Source organism: Ceratotherium simum, chromosome 17 (assembly GCF_057802395.1).
Source record: "Ceratotherium simum simum isolate JZ-2026a chromosome 17, ASM5780239v1, whole genome shotgun sequence".
Classification (NCBI taxonomy): domain Eukaryota; kingdom Metazoa; phylum Chordata; class Mammalia; order Perissodactyla; family Rhinocerotidae; genus Ceratotherium; species Ceratotherium simum.
In genome coordinates, this window is record NC_141916.1 from 32,930,201 (window position 1) to 32,953,811 (window position 23,611).

Here is a 23,611-nt window from a genome sequence, read left to right on the forward strand (position 1 = left end):
CAAAAACAGACACACAGATCAATGGAATAAATGGAATAGAATCGAAAGCCCAGAAATAAACCCACACATCTATGGACAGCTAATCTTTGACAAAGGAGCCAAGAACATACAATGGGGAAAAGAAAGTCTCTTCAACAAATGGTGTTGGGAAAACTGGATAGCCACATGCAAAAAAATGAAAGTAGACCCTTACCTTACACCATACACAAAAATTAACTCCAAATGGATTAAAGACTTAAATGTAAGACCTGAAACTGTGAAACTTCTAGAAGAAAACATAGGCAGTAAACTCTTTGACATTGGTCTTAGCAACATCTTTTCAAACACCATGTCTGACCGGGCAAGAGAAACAATAGAAAAAATAAACAAATGGGACTACATCAAACTAAAAAGCTTCTGCACAGCAAAGGAAACCATCAACAAAACGAAAAGACAACCTACCAATTTGGAGAAGATATTTGCAAACCATACATCTGATAAGGGCTTAATCTCCAAAATATATAAAGAACTCATGCATCTCAACAACAAAAAAACTACCAACCCAATTAAAAAATGGGCAAAAGACCTGAACAGACATTTCTCCAAAGAAGATATACAGATGGCCAACAGACACATGAAAAGATGTTCCAAATCACTATCAGGGAAATGCAAATCAAAACTACAATGAGATATCACCTCACGCCCGTCAGAATGGCTATAATTAACAAGACAGGAAACAACATGCGTCGGAGAGGATGTGGAGAGAAGGAAACTCTCATACACTGCTGGTGGAAGTGCAAACTGGTGCAGCCACTATGGAAAACAGTATGGAGATTCCTCAAAAAATCAAAGATAGAACTACCATATGATCCAGCTATTCCACTGTTGGGTATTTATCCAAAGAACTTGAAAACACCAATTTGTAAAGGTACATGCACCCCTGTGTTCATTGCAGCGTTATTCACAATAGCCAAGACTTGGAAGCAACCTAAGTGCCCATCAAGAGACGAATGGATAAAGAAGATGTGGTATATATACACAACGGAATACTACTCAGCCATAAGAAACGATGAAATCCAGCCATTTGTGACAACATGGATGGACATTGAGGGTATAATGCAAAGTGAAATAAGTCAGAGGGAGAAGGTCAAATACTGTATGATTTCATTCATTATGTAGTAGATAATAACAACAATAAACAAACACATAGCGACAGAGATTGGATTGGTGGTTACCAGAGGGGAAGGGGGGAGGGAGGAGGGTGAAAGGGATAATTCGGTACATGTGTGTGGTGAGGGGTTGTAATTAGTATTTGGGTGGTGAACAGGATGTAATCTATGCAGAAATAGAAGTATAATGATGTACACCTGAAATTTTTGCAATGTTATAAACCAATGTTACTGTAATAAACAAAAAATTTAAAAAAAAAAAAGAATACAATGACTGCTAGTACAGTTTGTACACTGACTACTAGTGCAGTTTGAGTTCACTGCCTTGTTTTGCACTTTTCATCCACCATCATTTTTGCACCATTAGTGCAAATGTCAACACAGTAAAAAAGGCAAATAACATCTTTCTATTTTTATGAAAACAGTTTTGACCCTTTGGATCTCTGAAAGCATCTTGGTGACCCCAGATGTCCACAGACCACACTTTGAGAGCCACTGATCTAAGTTATTATTCGAGGTCACTATTGCAACCGTTTTTTGCACTTAGCTCAAGGTCGAGATAATAGTGCATTTCAGGTTGGGTTTAGAATTCTTTAGGTATTTCCAACCTGAAAGGAATTGCTGGTACTGTTCATGAGCACAGAAGTCCTTATCTTTAACTTATTACACAAATACACTAAAACAAGGCAGGGAAAAGAGTTTCTTTATGTTTATTTTGGGCTAGTAATCAGTAAGGGTTAGAAGTATATTCTATCATCACCAATCTATCTACCTTTAACTAGCTTAGTGAAAGCTAAAGATGATAACATATCTGCAATTTAATGTGGTCAATGTTCTGTTGCTCTGGTTTTCCTGTCTCAAAAGTTTGGGCAATTTTGACTTCTTGTTCCCCAAAGTTACCAAAGGAACCAACATTCCTCTTTTTCTTAGCTATGTCCTGGTTCCCTTTCTTTGGTTCAGGATGTAATTTGGTACTTCAGGAGGTTAAGGGCAATTCTTTCTGAACATTAAAGCTTTAGTAACAAAATTTCATCTGTTCTACTAGCTATGTCTCTCAGCCAGCTGATTGATTCCACAAAATCAATTTCCCATTTTTTAACTCAACCTGGAATTCACTGAAGTTGCTAGGAAAGCAACATGGTATTGATAGCAGTACTTTCTTTCCAGACAAAAATATAACTCTTGTCTCATTTGCTCCCATCACCCACATTTTTTCCAGAGCTGGCTCAGCACCTGGTACAGCACGATGCTATGTGCAGGGTAGATGCTCAGTAATGTTGGTGGAACTGACTGATACACGGGCCAGGGCACACTCCAAAAATGTAATGTTGGTGAAAGGTTCTGGCATGGCTTCCAGGTTTATTCTAAGAGAAAAAAAGCCCAACCACTAGTTAGTGTATATTTGCTACAGATTTATTTTCTTACCGTAACTGGACTCCTCAGTGTACCTCCTGTTTGACCACGCACTTCAGGACTTTAACCAGAGGAAGTGGCTCAGTAACAGCCAATTTTCAAGTGAATGAATTGTGGAAAAATACTGAGAGATGGAGGAAGGTACATTTCACAACACACAAAGCTGCTATAATTGCATTTCTGGCATGTACTACAGTGAAAATACGATGAGATTTTCTAACTTGCACTTTAAAAGTTCCAACCACTGCTTATGCTGTCTTCCTGACTCAGACTTGAGTCTATTAATCTTACCCAGCCTCCCTATGAATATCTTTCCTATCACCTTATTCATTGATAGAGAGAAGTCCCCAAAGGAGAAGAGAGAAATGCAAAAGAGAAGAGAGAAGTCCAGAGCCAAGTTCATTAATTAATCTTTGGCAGGAGAGATATATACTAATTTGGTGCAAATAGAGATAAAGGCATGCAGGTATCCTCCCTGAGAGGATAAACGGACAGAGTTCCTATCTTAAGGCTTCTATTCTCTTTTGAAATAGGAAGGGAAGTCACATGCTGAAAATGGCATGGGAAATTGTGGGTTAGAGGGCTGGAGAAAGATGGTGAAGGAGTGAAGGAGCTGTTCTGAGAATTTCCAGAGGGAGATGACCAGGGCAGGCAGAAGTATTGCTGAGCAAGATTGAGGGTCTAGCCAAAATTGGAGACAATTAGTGTCATCAGTCTGCATGTGTGTGCAGTTTTCCACAGCTGTGCTTGGTGGTGTATGAATAGATGCAGAGACACTGGACATTAGACTTTTTCCAGGATTTGGATTCTGGAGGTAAAGTACGGAAGGTAGCAAGAGAATCGAGTGTATGGTTTAATAAAATGGTTTAGCAGAAAGATTAAAAATTATGTAGTCTAGGCAAGTTAGGGATGGAAATTAAATCTGGGGTGGGGGGTACTGATAGATTGGGAGAAAATGGAGGAGGGTCAAGGGACTGGAACACTTACTGAGGTCAAAGTTTTTGTGATGATAACACTGAAGGCTCTAACTTTTCAATAACATATTCTTTTCAGAGAGTGAGATATTGGAATTCAGGATTCCAGATTGAAGCAGTTTTGAGTGACAAGGTCCATGATATGGCTATGGGAATAGTTGTCAATGAGGAGTTGATCTGAAGACCATTGGAATTGAACAGGCCAAGGACCATCAGTGGGGATGGGTGTATTTGTTGGGTCATCAACATTGATGTTGCAGAATTTGGAATGAAGAGAAAAATAGTGACTCAGATGCCAAAGCTGTGAAAGAATATGGAGGAAAAATGAAGATGATGATAGATAGCATGATACCAGGTAGAATAATCATCAGATGGAACGGCTTACCAAAAAGATGGCTAGAGGTATAATGTTTAATTTCTTAGCATAAGAGAATGCTGAACACTCTCCTGTCTATGGGACAGAAAGAACAAACTATTTGAGATAACTCCTAATGGGGTATTCAAATTTCAGTTAAAGCAAGAAGGTAAAAGATGTAGAGGGCTTCCCCAAACAGGCTGGAAAGATTAGGAGAGAAGGATGTAGTAGGAAGAAAATCTATGAGAAGGGAAGAAAGCACAAAGCAATGTGGAGATGAGAGTGTGGGGGAGGACAGACAACTAGAGAGGTTTGCAATTTGGATATTAGCCAAGAGTGGAAAGGATGAGACCCGCTTGAAGCTGGTTCAGGGTCAGTGCAGATCCCTGGAGTGCTGGAAGCTTGATCACGTGCACAGGACTTTGCTCTAGTTTTCAAGGAGAAAGTTGGTGAGATAATGTCTTTGAAGAAATCTGAGCCTAGAATTGCAAACAATTAGTTCAATCCTGGGGCCTTCACTTTGCATTGGTCTCTTCCCAGGGATAAATCGCAAAGTCTGAATTCTTGGATTTGGATTACCACTCGGCTTGAGATATGCTCTTTTTCAGCATCATAGGCTAGATATCATAATATCATACCCATCTCTTCTCTGAACTTTGAAAATCTACATTCCCAAAGTTTCAAGTTGTGCATCTAACCATGCCCAGTGTTCCCACGGCTCTCATGAACTCTGTTCTGCTGCTAAACCTGTACAATCTCTCTCATTTGACAAGAGATGCTTGATGGGGAGGGTTGTTTCTTTTTTATCTCTGTATCCCTGGCAATTTGATCTGTGTATGGCACATGATAGCCACACAATGTGTATTGTTGAATGAATGAAGCATACATATAAATCTACTTGTACCTGCACCCATCCTTTTTTTTTTGGTGAGGAAAATTGGCCCTGAGCTAAGATCCATGCCAATCCTTCCCCATAGTGTGTATGGGATGCCACCACACCGTGGCTTGATGAGCGGTGTGTAGGTCTGTGTCTGGGATCCAAATCCATGAACCCCAGGCTACCAAAGCAGAGTGGGTGAACTTAACCACTATGCCACTGGGCCAGCCCCCCATCCTTTTCAACAGAGAGAAAAGCTGCCTCTCTTTGACTCTGGGGCTCATCCCTCTGCTTGCATGTGGATTCCATCTCCTCCAGTCTTCTTTGAGAGCTATAAGATTAATCATCCCTTCCCGCTCCTGTATATTAATCTGCCCCACTCAAAACTATCCTTCCTTTCAGCTTTGGAATGTCTCTCACAAGTTACTCTCTCCTGCCTAGACTTCACCCCTCGGCTTCAGACCTGGTGCACAATTGCCTACTTGACATTTCCACTTGGATATCACAGAGACACCTACATCTTATGATCTTTCCCCTAAAGACTGGTTCCTATTCCAGCTTTTCCTGGATTCTTGAAAAGAATTCCTGTCCATCCTGTTGTACAAGCCCGAAAGCCAAGAGTCACCTTTGACTCTTCCTTCTCTCTCACCCCCATATCTACCCAATACCGAATCCTGACAGTGTCTCCTGGATTTGTCTAATCGCCTCCCTTTCCACGTCCACCACCACCACATGACCTAAGCCACCACGACATTTTGTCTGGACTGTTGTGTTTACTAATAAGTTTTCCTATCTGCTTTTACCCACATCAAGCCCCAACTCCAGTCTTTTCGCCACACTGCAGCCAGATTGGAAACAAAAATCTGATACCCTTAAATATCCCTAGACACCTCATGCCTTCCCATTGCTTTTAGGATAAAGGCTGAAATCTGCAATGTGACGTCGAAGGCCTGACATGGTCTGGCCTCAGCCTGCCTCTCCAGCACACGGGACAGTATAGTCTCCTCTGCTTGCTTTGCTCAGACACACTGGCTTCTTTCAGTTAATCAAACATTTCAAGCTCCACCCACCACACGACTTGGCACACATCTATGAGGAATCTCTAACTTACTACGCCTCAAAACAAGCTCCTGAACCTCTCCCAATCTGCTCCTCTCATCATCTTCCCCATCTCAGTAAATAAAAACTCTGTTCTTTGTGTTGCTCCATGCAAAGATGTTGAGGCTGATTTTGGCTCTCTTTTTTCTGACACTCTATATCCAATCCTCAGCAAATCCCATCAGCTACATACAACGGCTATTCAGGATCTGACCACTTCTCACCAGCCTTCCTTGTACAAAACCAGTCCAAACCCTTATTGTAATAGCCTCTAAGTGGTCCTTGCTGCCCTCAGTCTTGCTCCACTAACAGTCTATTCTCTCTATACTAGCTCAAGGGATCCTTCTCAAAGGCAGTCACGTCTATCATTTCTGGGCTTAAACTCTCCAGTGGCTGCCTTTCTCACTCACGTAAAAGGTGCTGAATGATTTGGCCCCATTACCTCTCTGATGGCATCTGCTACTAATGCCCCCTGCCCTCCCCACACACACGCTCAGACACAGTCCCCTCTGTTCCTAGAACACTCCCAGGGATGCTCTACTCCAGGCCTCAGCTCTCATTCTTCCGCTTGCCCAGAGAGGTCTCCCTTACCCATCACTGCATGACTTGCCGCCTCCCCTTCAGGTCTCAGCTCAAAGGTAGCTTGTTAGGGAGACCTTCCCCCAGCTGTGCAATAGAAAATCTCCACCTCACCTCACCCCCTGTATTCCCTATTCAGCTTATCCTTTATTTCTCATCCCAGCACTTCTAACCAGCTGACATCGTTTATATTTATTTGGTCATTTGTTTATGGTCTGTTTCCCTCCCCAACTAAAACGTAAGCCCCACGTGGGCAGCGAATTTGTTTTGTTCACTGCTGTATCCTCAGCACCCCAAGAACAGTACCTGACACATAGAATGACTGCATGATGAATGTTGTTCCCTTTACTGAAATGTTCTCCAGCCCATCTTTGTCTTATCAACTCCCAGTCATCCTTCAGATGTCAGTTTAATTTCACTTCTATTGAGAAACCTTCTCTAACCTTCCATATTCGGTCTAATCCATAATTTAAGCTCTTTCCATGCACATGTCTTTGTTAGCATTTATTATAATAGTAATTTTACACTTATCTGTATGTTATATTGATTAAAATTGCTTTCCCACCAGAATTTAACCTCCATGAGGGCAGGAACACTATCTGCTTTTGTTAACACTGTATCCTCAGGTGTTAGTGCAGAGTCCAGTGCTCAGTAGGCACTAAATAAGATTTCTTTTGTCAAAATCAACTTTGGTGGAGCCATTTTAAAATGGAGTCAGAGCTGCCTTTCCAGAGAAACTGGCTTGCTGTCTTGAACCTTTGAACTGGCCAAAATGGCAATTGTTTTATAAGCAACTGTTCGAGAAGTCAGCAGGAGAACGGACATTCTGATCACAAAGACTGAGGATTGTGGACTTTCTGAAGATGGTCAATAGTCAGTCAATGTTCAGCCAAGACTAGGTCTCTGCCTCCAACTCCAGTTAAAATTCTTTGCATTACAACCTCCTTTCTTTGCCTTTAAAAGCCCCTGACTTTTACTCCCTCGTGGGACACTATCTGGGTTTCTACCTGAATCTATGCTTCCCAAACTGCAATTCTTTCATCCCAAATAAACGCTTTCCCTCTTAAACTGGTTTCTATTTTTGCAGATTGACACTTGAATGAATCAAGGAACAAATGGATATGTTTTTTTTTAAAGTTTCTGACACCTTTACTTCACCAACCAATTTCTTTCTATTGTTCAGAGCTTCTTTATATTTCATTGTATTTTCTTTAAACTGAGTGATGAAACTGTCAGCAGGTACATCATGAATTTAAAGCAGGATTGCTAGAGTAGTGGTGCCCATCTGGACCCCTTATTGAGCTTATTTAAAAGTCAGATTCCCAAGCCTCACTCCTGAGTTTTTCAGATGGATCTATTAAAAGATAGCAGACACCTTTCAAGAACCTCACACCTTATTTTATTTTGTTTCTCCATCATTAGAAGAATTTAAAACAGACTACAACTCCAAAATATATCAATTTCATGCAACAGGCAAACCACAAATGGAAGCTCAGCCTGTCATACTCGGTGGGGATGATGGGCTTTAAGGATATACTCTATCAGAGGTGGAAATGCTTTTTAAAACAACCCTTGTTGACCTAACTGCAAAGGATATCAAAACTGAGTCACTACAGAGAGAACATTGCTGAGTTTCTGCAAATGAAGGAAAAAAAAGACCTTAATAGTCTCTGTATTTTTCTCCTGCCCAAGATAAAGACACCCTTTTATGAGTTCTCTCCTAAAATGCTGTAGATGCTAGTCGGGGGTATCCACACTCCAGGGAAGATTATGATTTTCTGCCAGAATAGGATGAAAAAAAGATTGGAATGAATCACTACAAAAAAAATCAATTTTATAACATGTTTCTCAAATCAAGTTTTTTGATAGTGCAATGCTTAAAAATAGTAACTTGTTTAAAATTTACAGTAAGTATAACGTAAGGACGTTAGTTGCTCCGGGAAACGAAATGCAACAGAAAAATTCTTAGAAATTTTTCCAGTCCCTGAGAATGCAAAAGTCAGAGAATGCTGCATTTCAGATGTTTCCTTAGCCGACACTAAAATTGCTTATTTCATACTGTTCTTGGAAAACCGATGGCTGAATAATGCAGTCTGCCTGGATAAAACTGCCTGGAGACAATCAGTTGTAATATTCCTGTGTAAAAGGCAAAGTGGCAAAAAGGATGATGCAGAAAGTCTTGAGGCAAATGCTATAAATACCTAGAGTATCTGCTCAACAGAGAACCAAAGTGTGAAAGAAAAGGGACATACTTCTTACCCATAATTTAAAATTAACCATTCAGTGTTCATTAACTCTAAGAAAGACGAAAGGGAGAATTTTAATTGTCAGAGGTTAAATAGATAATAAGAAACCACTGTAGTAGGATAATGGATAAACCATTATCTGTTTATATCGACAATGTTATGTTTCAGAGATCTTCATTATAATAATTCCATTGTCTTTAATATAAATTTTATTCTCAAATTTTTCTATAATTTCTTTTTAATATTGTCTATCGAAATGCCTTGAACAAAATGTTTTCCTGGCTCTTAGAAACCAAGGAGCCAAATCTGCTGACAAACACCAGAAATCAGAAATATAACAATCACAGCACATAGGCTGCCCTGCAGTAACCGGGGCCCCTCCACACTCTAAGAGATCTCTCATTCTTCACCAAGATAGGAAAAAGCAATCTCCCTACAAAGGGGGAAAGTGACATTTACTTTGAATTTTATTTTCTAATTTCTTTTTAAAATATCTGAGTAAAATAAGTTTTCAAAAAATATTATGTTTTATGTTCTTTTAAATATACCACCTCACCATGCTTTCGTACAATGCGCCACCAGGTTAGCTCCACTGTCTACCCAAAGTGCATCATTTTGCTCCAAAAGAATTTAGCATTGTTCTATATCATTATTCTAAACAAATATTTAGAGGGTCCACACACTGGCTCTAAATCAGGATGGGACTAGGACTAAAATGATTTCCAGATGGAATGAAAAAAGTGTGAAAGTTATATGTGTATATCCAAACTCCCTGATAAGATGGGCAGAAAATATCCGCCTACTCCCCAATACTAAATCAAAATGATTTTGGATGCAGTAGAATTTCATTTTGGAAGAAAGTCAATATCACATAAATAGGTTTGTGTTTCCAAAATAATTTGGAAAAGGGACTTACAGTTTAAACATTTTTTCAGAGCAAAATTTGCATATGAACTTTTGCTAATTGACTCCTTACAGTTACTTTAGTAACAAAGACCTTGTCCCAGTACTTTGTGAACCTTCACTATTAGAAGTGAAAACAGCAACCGTTTAAGTGTGAAGACAATTCTCAGATCCTATGCTATTAAATTAATAAATGAAGCAGGTACAGAGACTTCACTATGGGTTTTGGGAACAAGACTTCTAGTTCCCCTTTCTCTCAATTCCTTTACTCTGAGTCAATTTAACTCATGGAGAAAACTATATAATAAAACCAGAATGATATCTAACTTCTGTTGAAATAGTTAAACAAGGAGGCCATTAGACTGAGGTGACCTTAATGCCCTAGTAGGCGACATAATCAAACCAAAACTTAAGCCAGTATTGCCTCAAAGTTAAGAAATCCAAACCTAAGGCAAACCAATCACAAATGGCCAACTAGGCTTTCCCAAATAATGCAGCCACTTACATTACAGCCAAGCAAATAATTCCTTGCTTTGCTTCCGTGTCTTCTCTATAAAAATCTTTCCCCCAGATCCTGTCTGTGGAGGGCTTCTAATCACTTCCAGTTCGGTACCGCCCAAATCTAATCAATTTCTGCTCAAATAAACTCCTAAAATTTTTAACATGCTTCAGTTTATCTTTTAACACTCCTCTGCGCAAATATCGTCCAACAAAAAAAATGAAAAGGATCACTAACATTTATTTAGCACATACTATGTTGAAGACAACTATCCCACATGCCATGCAATTATTTTCTCATATAATCCTTACAATAACTCCATGAGATAACAAATGAAGACTCTCAGCCCAGGGAACGTCAGTAATTCATGCAAATCCAGTAGTAGAAGCTAGGGATTTGAACCTAGGGACTCTGTCTCCAAAGCCTGTTTCCTTCTATATGAAACCTGTGAGATGCTCTTGGCTAAGTTTTCTCTGGAGTAAAGAGCAAGCACCTCACCTCCACATGTCGTTATTCAGTTTGGAAATAGGGGAAGCTGCAATCATTTTTGGAGATGAAACAAGCTGAGGCCTTGAGGAGCCTGAAAGTGCACTAACATGAACACTGTTGAGTAAACCTCTGGCAGCTCCACTCCGGCGAGAATACGATTGCCTTCATTAACTTTTGCTGCTCATCTTACAATTTCCACATCAGCATTTGTCCTACAGTCTTACTGGGTAGCCGGAAAAGCCAGAGACCTACATGAGTTCTGATCCTTCCTTGAGACACCTCCCATTGAAACTATTATTATACAGCATTCCAAGAGCCCTCTTCTTCCAATTTTCCCACTGGAAAAACAATTATGCTAATTGTTTAAAGCATAATGTCACTGGGGCTGTCCTATAACTGTAACTTTGATCGACAATAATAACAATAACAACAATAGCTAAGATTTTTTGTGCCAAGCCTTCTGGTAAGGGCTTCACATGTATTATGCCATTTAATCCTTACAACAATCCTATGAAGCAGGCATGACTATTACAGATAGGAAAACTGAGGCTCAAAGAGGGTAAACAACTTGCCTGAAAGTTATTTACAAAGTTAACCAATTACTTGTTAATTCACATTATTTTTATATCACTTTGCTTCGAAAAAGAACATGAGGCAATTAAGTACTCACTCGGTGACCCTTTAGTTAGTCTATACAATCATGTGTCTTTCATACTATTGCACTAGTTCCATCTTGCAATTTAAATATACTGTTAATATCTTTTAAAAACACTGCTTAAGCCTAAAAAAAATCACTATTTTGATATGCATACGGTTTGGAGAAGCCAGCTGAAGAAAAAAAGGAGGTGAAATGGTTACGGAATGAAAGCCCCATACCAATTCCCCCATACTCGACAGAATAGAGCTATCAGTCTTCTGAGCACTTTGGAGTTGATTATTTAATGAAAACACATGCACACACACAAATTTATTGTCAGGCATGAGCTGGAATGAATAACCTCTGCTCTGAGTATGAAAATTAAATTCTGTTTTTTAATTGATTTTTCCAGGCTAATTCAATAAAATGATCAAATGCAACTGAAATCTCATGTTCTTCCCTGGAGGTCTCAAGTTCTCTTCTACCATACTCTATGTTTGAATCCCATCTGAAAACCCTTAGACTATAAATCTGCACCACATGTGCCAAAGGGACACCTGGTATTGCACATACTCAGGGCGGAATTGAATTTCAGAGCCTAGCAGCAAGCATCTCCACCCCACCCCCTGAACCCGTTCCCTGCCTGCACAAAAAGTTCAGCATTTCATGTCATGTAGTCATAGAGAAAAGCAATTTTTCTTCATTCCAATGTTTAAATAACTTGCCACAATTATTTGGCTTGTATTTCACAGCATAAGGTGAACCAAGCACTCATTTTTAACCAATGTGCAACACTGCAGATTTATTGAGTCTACATCACAGGAAATTAGTCATTGATTTCTTAGGATAAATGAGTTCTGATGAGCTATGGTGGAGACACAGGAAAAGTGAAAATGAGATAAAAAAACCAGTCTCTCACCCCAAGACTCATGTAGCTTGTCACTCCTACTAATAGCTTTAGCAACCTCTGGGACTTCATTCATTACCTGTTTTTCTCTTACCTTTTCGTCTTATTTCTATGGCTTCGGGTTTCTCTAGGACCGCAAGGTATGAATAAGAGCTGAGCGGGGAACCTGGCAGGCAAATTTAAATCAGGTCTAAAGAGCAATGGAAGAGAATCCCACAGAATCCCACAACCAGCAGCCTGTCATCAGAGGAGCTCTAGAACCTTGGGAAGAAAGGTTCATCGCACTGTTATATCAACGTGCCCGAGCTCCAGCTCACCCCAGCTGACAACGGAAAGCTCTGTGGGCTGGGCTCCCATGGACACCTGCAATCACCTCTGTATTGGGAAATGCAGACAATGCCTTCTGGTCCTAAAATACTGCTATTGCAGCCCTTGGCATGCCAGAGTCTGAGAAACATAACTTGGTTGTCTCATTGGTGATCACAAACTGAATATCATCTTGTAATTCATTCAATCATTCATTTATCCAACAAAACTTATTGATGGCCTGCTAGGTATTAAGCACTGCACTAGGGGGTAGAGATAGAGGGTGCTGAATGGGGACAATGCACCAAAATACATGGACATCCTTCCTCTTCCCCTTTACCCTTCTCCCAGTTCTATGTGTCTGCTTGGAGAAACAGAAGGAAAAAGATTTTATAGAAGCAGGAATGCACAGTGATTAAGAGCACCACCTCAAAAGTCCTGGTGCAGAGTCAAGATGGCGGCGTAGGCAGACTCTGAACTCACCTCCTCCCGTGGACACAGCCAATTTACAACTACTCGTGGAAAAATTACCCCTGAGACAGATCTGAAAACTGGATAAGAGGAACTCCTGCAACAACGGACAATCCTAACTGAGGTGGAAGAGGCAGAGACTCCCTTCTGGAGAGAAAAACCCCACCTTCACAAGCCGCCAGCTTCACGGCCGCCGGGAGCAGCTCACAGGTCCGCAGCCTCCCTGGAGGAGCGGGGCCCTGAGCCGGGGAGCGCCCCCGCTGTGGGCACTTTGTGGACCCAGCACAATCGAGACCAGTGGCATAATATCTGTGCCTGCTACTAAAGCACTGGGGAGTACCCCCAGAAAACCCAGTTCACAAAGAAACTAAAACTGGCTCTTAAAGGACCCGCGCGCAAACTCACCCGTTTCAGAAAGCATCCTAAAATCACCAGAAAGAAAGGTGCACAGTGCTTTGGTGACAAGAGACTCACCTAATAGGCCCTGAGTGCATCTCGGTGAGGGGTGAGACCTCTCCAGGGACTGGGACATTGGCGGCGGCCATTGTTGTGGCCTGGTGTGAGCTTGCTGACACAGACGCCATTGGAGTTGTCCCTGAGGTCTGCTAGCCCAGAGTCTGCCCCACCCACTAGAGCACTAATTTAATCCAGTTCAGCCAGGGCAGGCAGCCCACCCTAGAGACTGGCCCCACCCAACAACAAGCCCTCAGGCAACTTATGGGCCTGCATAGATTGCTGACTGGATTCTCTGCAGCCTGGCAACTGAGCCGACTTGAGCGGGGCAGGGTGTGCATAAGGAGCGGGTGGAGAGTGTGGGGCGGTGGCGGAGTGTGTGGGGCTCCCGCTGTGGAGAGACGGTCGCTTGGGGAGGTCGGGACGCACACATGGGGCAGGACTGTGTGGACTGTGTGTGGACCTGTGGGCGGCAGGGCTTGTCAGCTGCAGAAGACTTGTGCTTCTCAAAGACCCACATAGGAGGTTTGCTCCACCTGCCAAAGCCTGAAACAATTGGGTGCTCCTGTGCCTGAGGCCAGCCCAACCCAGCTGCAATCCTCACAGAGCTGACAAGAGACCTAATAGGCTAGAGGCTTACAGCAATTGTAAGGCCCTGAGCCTAACAACCTGCCATGCTGCGGGCCTACTCACTTAAAAGAAATACTGCAACACTAATGTGGTATTAGAACTTGCAGCCAACTGTGCTGGGGCTCCCCACACCTGATAAAGAGACTGAAGGGCCCACAACAACTACAAGCAGCTGAGCATTACAACAGCTGGCCAGGAGCATAACTCAGCCTCCCTGGGCACCTACAGGGAGAGCAAACAGGCCACAACAGAAGGACACATGTAGCCCACATAGGGGTCAACCCTGGAACATTGAGAACTGAGGGAAGCACACTGGAAGACTCCTAAGGCATCACTTACATAAGGTCACCTATCCAAGAGCAGGAGACGAAGCTGACCTACCTAATATGTAGACACAAGCACAGGGAAAGAGGCAAAATGAGGAGGCAAAAGAATATATTCCAAGTAAGGGAACAGGACAAAACCCCAGAAAAGGAACTAAGTGAAACAGAAATGAGCCACCTACCCGACAGAGAGTTCAAACTAAGAGTGTTAAGGATGCTCACTGATCTGGGGAGAAGAATAGATGAACTCAATGAGAATGTCAACAAAGAAATGGAAGATATAAAAAAGAACCAATCAGAAATGAAGAATACAATACTGGAAGTGATAAATTCATTAGAGGGACTCAAAGGCAGAGTAGAGGATACAGAAGAACGGATCTGTGAGCTGGACGAAAGACTAGAAGAAATTACCCAAGGTGAACAGGTAAAAGAGAAAAGAATTAAAAAGAGTGAGGACAGTCTAAGGGACCTCTGGGACAACATCAAGCGCACTAACATCCGTGTTATAGGTGTCCCAGAAGGAGAAGAGTGAGACAAGGGGGCAGAGAATCTATTTCGAGAAATAATAGATGAAAACTTCCCTAACCTAAGGAAGGAAGCAGACATCCAGGTACAGGAAGCACAGAGAGCCCCAAACAACATAAACCCAAAGAGGCCCACACCAAGACACACCATAATCAAAATGTCCAGAATTAAAGATAAAGAGAGAATCCTAAAAGCCGCAAGAGAATGTCAAGTTACATACAAAGGAAACCCCATAAGGCTATCAGCCGACTTTTCAGCAGAAACCTTACAGGCTAGAAGAGAATGGCATGATATATTTAAAGTGCTAAAAGGAAAAAACTTACAGCCAAGAACTCTACCAAGCAAGGTTATCATTCAAAATGAAAGGAGAGATCAAAATTGTCCCAGATAAGCAAAAATTAAAGGAGTTTGTCACCAAGAAACCAGTGCTACAAGAAATGTTAAAGGGACTGATTTAAGGGGAAAAGAGAAGACCACAAATGGGAAAAGTTATCTATTTCCATGATAAGAATGTAATGGAGACAAATGCACAAACAAGAGGTTAAATATGATATCAAAAACATGAGGGAGGAGGGGAGTTAAAGAGTAGAGCTTTCAGACAGAGGTCAAACTAAAGAGACCATCAACTCTGTATACAAGAAGAAAGGAACAGAGAAGGACTACTAAAACACTGAGAAAAAAAAAGTTAAAAAATGGCAGTAAGTACATACTTATCAATAGCTACTTTAAACGTCAATGGACTAAATGCTCCAATTAAAAGGCATAGGGTGGCTGACTGGATAAAAAAATAAGACCCATATATATGCTACATACAAGAGACACACTTCAGACATAAAGACACTCACAAACTGAAAGTGAAGGGATGGAAAAAGATACCCCACGCAAATGGCAATGAAAAGAAAGCTGGGGTAGCAGTACTCATATCAGACAAAATAGACTTTAAAACAAAAACTGTAAAAAGAGACAAAGAAGCGCATTACATAATGATCAAGGGAACAATCCAACAAGAGGATATAACACTTGTAAATATCTACACACCCAAAGTAGGTGCACCTAAATATATAAAGCAATTATTCACAGACATAAAACCAGAAATAGACAGTAACACAATAATAGTAGGGGACTTTAACACTCCACCAACACCAACAGATAGATCATCCAAACAGAAGATCAATAAGGAAACATTGGCCTTAAACAACACACTAGAACAGATGGACCTAGTAGATATATACTGAGCATTCCATCCAAAAACCGAGGAATACACGTTCTTTTCAAATGCACATGGAACATTCTCCAGGATTGATCACATATTAGGCCACAAAACAAGTCACCATAAATTTAAGAAGATTGAAATAACACCAAGCATCTTTTCTGACCACAACGGTATGAAACTAGAAATCAACTATAGGAAGAAAATCAGAAAAGCCACAAATACGTGGAGATTAAACAAAATGCTACTGAACAACGACTGGGTTAACGAAGAAATCAAAGAAGAAATCAAAAAATACCTGGAGACAAATGAAAACGAAAATACGAAATGCCAGAATTTATAGGATACAGCAAAAGCGGTTCTAAGAGGGAAGTTTATAGCGATACAGACCTATCTCAAGAAACAAGAAAAATCTCAAATAAACAATCTAACAATGCATCTAAAGGAACTGGAAAAAGAAGAACAAACAAAGCCCAAAATCAGTAGAAGAAGGGAAATAATAAAAATCAGAGCAGAAATGAAATAGAGACCAAAAAAACAGTAGATAAAATTAATAAAACCAAGAGCTGGTTCTTTGAAAAGATCAACAAAATTGACAAACCTTTAGCTAGGCTCACCAAGAAAAAGAGAGAGAAGGCACAAATAAGTAAAATCAGAAATGAAAGAGGAGAGGTTACAACAGACACCTCAGAAATACAAAAGATTATAAGACAATACTATGAAAAGCTATATGCCAACCAATTCGACAATCTGGAAGAAATGGATAAATTCTTAAAATCCTACAACCTTCCAAAACTGGATCAAGAAGAATTAGAGAATTTGAATAGACCAATCACCAGTAAGGAGATCAAAACAGTAATCACAAACCTCCCCAAAAATAAAAGTCCAGGACCAGACGGCTTCCCTGGGGAATTCTACCTACCATTCAAAGAAGACTTAATACCTATCCTTCTCAAACTCTTCCAAAAAATTGAGGAGGGGGGGAAGCTCCCTAACTCATTCTACGAAGCTGACATTACCCTGATACCAAAACCAGACAAGGACAATACAAAAAAAGGAAATTACAGGCCAATATCACTGATGTACATTGATGCAAAAATCCTCAACAAAATACTAGCAAATCGCATACAACAATACGTTAAAAAGATTATACACCATGATCAAGTGGGATTTATTCCAGGGATGCAGGGATGGTTTAACATTCGCAAATCAATCAAAGTAATACACCACATTAATAAAATGAAGAATAAAAATCACATGATCATCTCAATAGATACAGAGAAAGCATTTGACAAGATACAGCATCCATTTATGATAAAAACTCTGAATAAAATGGGTATAGAAAGAAAGTACCTCAACATAATAAAGACCACATATGACAAACCGACAGCTAATATCATCCTCAATGGTGAAAAACTGAAAGCTATCCCTCTAAGAACAGGAACCAGACAAGGATGCCCACTGTCACCACTCCTATTTAACATAGTATTGGAAGTCCTAGCCAGAGCAATCAGGCAAGAGAAAGAAATAAAAGGGATCCAAATTGGAAAGGAAGAAGTGAAACTCTCACTATTTGCAGATGACATGATTTTATATATAGAAAACCCTAAAGAATCCACCAGAAAACTTTTAGAAGTAATAAACGAATATGGTAAAGTTGCAGGATACAAAATCAACATACAAAAACCAGTTGCATTTCTGTACACTAATAACGAAGTAGCAGAAAGAGAAATTAAGAATACCATCCCATTTACAATTGCAACAAAAAGAATAAAATACCTAGGAATAAACTTAACCAAAGAGGTGAAAGATCTGTACATGGAAAACTATAAAACATTTCTGAAAGAAATTGAAGAAGACACAAAGAAATGGAAAGATATTCCGTGCTCTTGGATTGGAAGAATTAACATAGTTAAGATGTCCATACTTCCTTAAGCCATCTATAGATTTAATGCAATCCCTATCAAAGTTGCAACAACATTTTTCACAGAAATAGAACAAAGAATCCTAAAATTTATATGGAACTACAAAAGACCCCGAATAGCTAAAGGAATCCTGAGAAAAAAGAAAAAAGCTGGAGGTATCACACTCCCTGATTTCAAAATAGACTACAAAGCTATAGTAACCAAAACAGCATGGTACTGGCACAAAAACAGACACACAGATCAATGGAATAGAATCGAAAGCCCAGAAATAAACCCACACATCTATGGACAGCTAATGTTTGACAAAGGAGCTAAGAACATACAATGGGGAAAAGAAAGTCTCTTCAACAAATGATGTTGGGAACACTGGATAGCCATATGCAAAAAAATGAAAGTAGACCCTTACCTTACACCATACACAAAAATTAACTCCAAATGGATTAAAGACTTGAATGTAAGACCTGAAACTATGAAACTTCTAGAAGAAAACATAGGCAGTACGCTCTTCGACATCGGTCTTAGCAACATCTTTTCAAACACCATGTCTGACCAGGCAAGAGAAACAATAGAAAAAATAAACAAATGGGACTACATCAAACTAGAAAGCTTCTGCACAGCAAAGGAAACCATCAACAAAACGAAAAGACAACCTAAAAATTGGGAGAAGATATTTGCAAACCATACTTCTGATAATGGCTTAATCTCCAAAATATATAAAGAACTCATGCATCTCAACAACAAAAAAACTACCAACCCAATTAAAAAATGGGCAAAAGACCTGAACAGACATTTCTCCAAAGAAGATATACAGATGGCCAACAGACACATGAAAAGATGTTCAAAGTCACTAACTATCAAGGAAATGCAAATCAAAACTACAATGAGATATCACCTCATGCCCATCAGAATGGCTATAATTAACAAGACAGGAAACAACATGTGTTGGAGAGGATGTGGAGAGAAGGGAACTCGCATACACTGCTGGTGGGAGTGCAAACTGGTGCAGCCACTATGCAAATCAGTATGGAGATTCCTCAAAAAATCAAGGATAGAACTACCATATGATCCAGCTATTCCACTGTTGGGTATTTATCCAAAGAACTTGAAAACACCAATATGTAAAGGTACATGCACCCCTGTGTTCATTGCAGTGTTATTCACAATAGCCAAGACTTGGAAGCAACCTAAGTGCCCATCAAGGGACGAATGGATAAAGAAGATGTGGTATATATACACAATGGAATACTACTCAGCCATAAGAAACGATGAAATCCAGCCATTTGTGACAACGTGGATGGACATTCAGGGTATAATGCAAAGTGAAATAAGTCAGAGGGAGAAGGTCAAATACCGTATGATTTCGTTCATTATGTAGTAGATAATAACAACAATAAACAAACACATAGAGACAGAGATTGGATTGGTGGTTACCAGAGGGGATGGGGTGAGGGAGGACGGTGAAAGGGACAATTCGGTACATGTGTGTGGTGATGGGTTGTAATTAGTATTTTGGTGGTGAACATGATGTAATCTATGAAGAAATAGAAGTACAATGATGTACACCTGAAATTTTTACAATGTTATAAACCAATGTTACTGCAATAAACAAAAAATTAAAAAAAAAAAAAGTCATGTTGCTTCATTTCCAATCACAACCCTGAATTACTTTAAAACTTTTGACAAGTTTTGTAACTGCTACGTGCTTCAGTTTTTCTGGCTGTAATCCTGGGATGAGAATAATAACCCTCAGAATATTGTAGTGAGGATTAAAGAGATTGACTTAAAGAAATGAGTCAGGACAGTGCCTGGCAAATAGTCAGCATAATATAAATATTACAAATATTCTCATCATCCTCTGAAATTGATCAGATTTCCTAGATTTCATTTGGAACAAATTGTCAGTGTGTGCACTGTTCTACTAAAAGATTTTGTTCTGATGAAGACAGCTGGTGTCACTCATTTATAACAGCATTATGAATAATGATGGAGCCTATTTTCCAGAGCTTTAAAACAACTAGTACGGTACCTCTACAATTCTAAATTGGGTCTTATTAATGAATAAATCTAAATTTAGACACGTTATGGTGACAAAGACTCCCTCCTTGACCAAACTTTAGTCAGGCTCCTATGAGCCCTCTTCTCTACTAGGCCTCAATCTTGACCTGCTGAACTGAGTTTTAGCCCCAAAAGTCTGGCTAAGTGAGTTTACTGAGAATCCTCCTCACTCTTGATATCCAATCAAACTCTTCCTCCATCCCTGATATCTAACCAAGTTCTTCTCCCCACCTTCCCTTAATATCTAAATAACTTCCTCTTAGTAATTTGCCATCCTCGCCCTCATGCTGTCCACCAGCTATAAATCCCCACCTTTTCCTGTTTGTATTCAGAGTTGAGCTCAATCTCTCTCCACTATTGCAATAGTCTTGACTCCTAGGGCAGTGGTCTTAACACTTTTATTGCAATAGTCTAATCCTTATTGCAATAGTCTTGAATAAAGTCTTCTTTCCCATTTTTGAAAAGTGTCAGGATAATTTCTCTTTAACAATAGAAACAATAAAATATCACTATGATTGAAATATGACTAAGTTTCTCCAAAGGGCAATGGAAAAAAGTTCAAATAGATTGCAAAGTTTGTGATACTCAGAGACAGATTTTCTTACGACAGTAGGGTGATGAAGGTGAAGAGGGGGAGATCATAAAACAAGCATAGAAAACTTAAAGTACTTCCCTGGGCATCACCTGTCATTGTTTTTCCCATTTAAAATAAAAGGTTACTGCTCATGTTGACTCTAAAGCAAACTCATTTTCTAGCATTGGTGGTAATAACAATATATCACTTTTAGGCAGACAGCACTATGTCTGACTGCAGGATTAAACAGAGGAAAAAACTGGCTGTGAGATAGACCATTTACAAGTAATAGAGTGTCTAAGATAATTTGATAAATTGTAAAGACAAAAGTAAATCAGATGGGATATTTAAAGTGGTTGAATTCCAGCTCAGCTTTTACGTATTTTGAAGAGAAGAAGGAATGAATAAGTAGATACGACATTTGTATTTTTCTAGTTGAAAACCGTTGCTTAGTTTTCAAAATATACCAGTCAGTCTCCAGAAATCCTAATTAGGACATGGGAAAGAGGTTAAAAAGAGGAAATATTGACGAATGGAGAAAAAACGTGCACTTAGAGTAGTCATCATAAGTGATTTTTTACTTTTTTTAATAGGCAAATCACCACTCTCCTGATGGAAGTACTTATAAATAGTAAAAAGTCCTTGATTTTAAGTTAAAATGGTAGATTTCTCCATACTAATGTCAAAGCCATCCATTAGATGAGTAGAGAAATACAGTAATTTATTTAGGAGTAAAAACTCTACCTCCCTTTAGGATTATTGCAAATTAAAAATCTTTTCTATGTGTCCAAAGAAATCTACCCATAGGATTCCTATTGCTTTCAACGTATGGGAAGAAACTAGTCTAAGCCTTCCACTGTATTCCCAGAAAGGGCTTTGATACTGCTTTTGATCTAACTCTGTGTCTGACATCCATTAGCAAGGAAAATCTAATAGAGAAAGGGTCTGCATCGGGAAAGTGAGGGATGCTTTTAAAGAAAAACTGCCAAAGTCAGAGTCCTTTAAAAACTAACCTTGAATGTCAAAGAAAAGCCCTAGGTTCTAGCCGTGCTCTGTGTCTAATTAGCACTGTCACCTCACCGAGCTCAGCGCACTCATTTGTAATGTGCAGGGAGGATGATCTCTAAGTACCTCTCTGGCTCTAAAACTCTCTTGATTTGTAATGAGTAGTAAGTACCATAATAAAAGATTTGGTCCTAAACAGTTCAGACTTCTGGATTTCTAAATCTGCCTAGCATATTTCTCTTTTCAATTCAACTTTTCAATCCCTAAAAAGGAAAAAAAAAAAAGTCTTCTGTATCTGAATTAAGAAACACTAAAGCTTTTAGGAAAAAAGGGACCAAATGATGCTACTACATTCCTCCCTGGGGTCTTTTGAACATGAAGGAGCTGGTATCAGATAGAAGCACTTGCATAATTACATATATTTATGCAACTAACCCAATTTCAGTTTTTAAGGATTTAAGTGGTCTAGGCTTTAATTGTTCATCCTCTTTTTCTTTCTTGTCTACTCAGTTGCAATATATATGCTATCAATTATTACCAAGAAAAGATTTTCTCATATCCATGGTGTGAGTTAATTTACATGTTACGTGGGTACTGTTCTAGCTTCTGAGGTACCCAGTGAATTATATAAGGTCCCTGTTCACATGGAGCATGCCTTCTGCCAGAATTGTCCTGTTTAATAATATTAGTAGTTCATAATTGTAGAAATGTATGAAGAAGAAAATAAATACCACCTATGTTAGAATGTTTGAGGTTGTCCCATTTGCTTCAGGGAATTTTTTTCCAAGAGAGATTGTAGCAATTTACAACCCTAACTGCCATGTAGTTTTTATTTTATGTAATAAAAAACACTTCTTTAGAGTTTATGATGGACCAGATACTGTCCTAAGTGATTTATAATATTAATCCATTTAATTTTCGTATAAACCCTTTGAGGTGGGTAATAATAGTACCTATCTAGGGTAAAGAATTCTAATGTGGCAGGTTTTTATTTTTGGCATTTTGATGATATCATTCCATTATCTTCTGACTTTCATTGTTTCTGAGAAGAAGTCAGTCATTATTCTTATTATGGTTTTCCTGAATGTAACCCTTTCCCCCTTCCAGCTGCTTTTAAGATTTTTCTTCTTATCTTTGTTTTACAGAAACTTTCTAGGTGTCATTTTTTTTTTGGTATTCATCCTTCTTGGATATCTGTAAACAGGTGAAGGCTGGACACAAATTTGGGTGTCATCTGCATATGGAACGGAACGTAAATGAATAACTTTGCCAAGTGACAGTGAAGGAAGACATAACAGAAGATATAAAAGATGAAACATATAATAGATGAAAAATGGGTGAGAGAAAGAGCAGCTAGAGAAGTAAAATAGAAACCAAGAGTAGAGGTCAAAATCATGAAGAGGAGGTATCAAGGATAGTAGCCATCAGTGGTGAATGGAATAGGCATGTCAGCAAGAATAAAAACTGGAAATGCGTCACTAGATTCAGCAATTTTTTTTTTCTCAAGAGAATGCAGGTTTTTTTTGTTTTCAGGGTAGAAGTAGAAGCTAGATTTTTAAGTCTCTGCCTTATATTGTTTCAAGTTCAGATTCATACACTTTTATACATAGCATCTTGATGAGTATGTATTCTCAGTAAACAGAATAAAATATTTGTAAACATACTTTTGGAATTTCTAACTACTATATTTTTAAAAAGTGGTTAACCAAATATCACTAATACAAATAGAGGATATGTCCACTACACATTTGTAGTCAAGATATATTTTCTGTTCAGATCAAGTGAAGTCTTGTTGGTGGGTCTTCCAGGTTTCTGTTACAACCGGGGGCTTCTTCCCAAGAAACAGAAGGATGGCTCTGGAGAGGATTGTATTGGCAGGTAAATTATATCTTTGACATTCTCCCTCCGTTCCTGGTGCCCACGTTGCTTTCATTATTATACCTCTAAATTTTCCCCCAATATCACTCAAGCTTTCTATTCTTTCTCTATTTCCCAAGATATGTGAAGGC

General features: G+C 39.4%; 1 protein-coding gene across 2 annotated transcripts in view; it reads right to left on the bottom strand.

The window, feature by feature from the left end:
• Positions 1–13,495, bottom strand: part of LOC101407294 (fatty acyl-CoA reductase 2-like) — a 126,145-nt gene extending 112,650 nt beyond the window's left edge. The window contains exons 1-2 of one of the 2 annotated variants that reach the window (XM_087442621.1): positions 13,377–13,495; positions 12,220–12,291 (exon numbers count right to left, since the gene is read on the bottom strand). The gene's annotated coding sequence lies outside the window, so the exon portion shown is untranslated. The remainder of the gene's footprint in view (positions 1–12,219; positions 12,292–13,376) is intronic. The other variant, XM_087442622.1, reaches the window with a different exon arrangement.
• Positions 13,496–23,611: the final 10,116 nt, after the last annotated feature.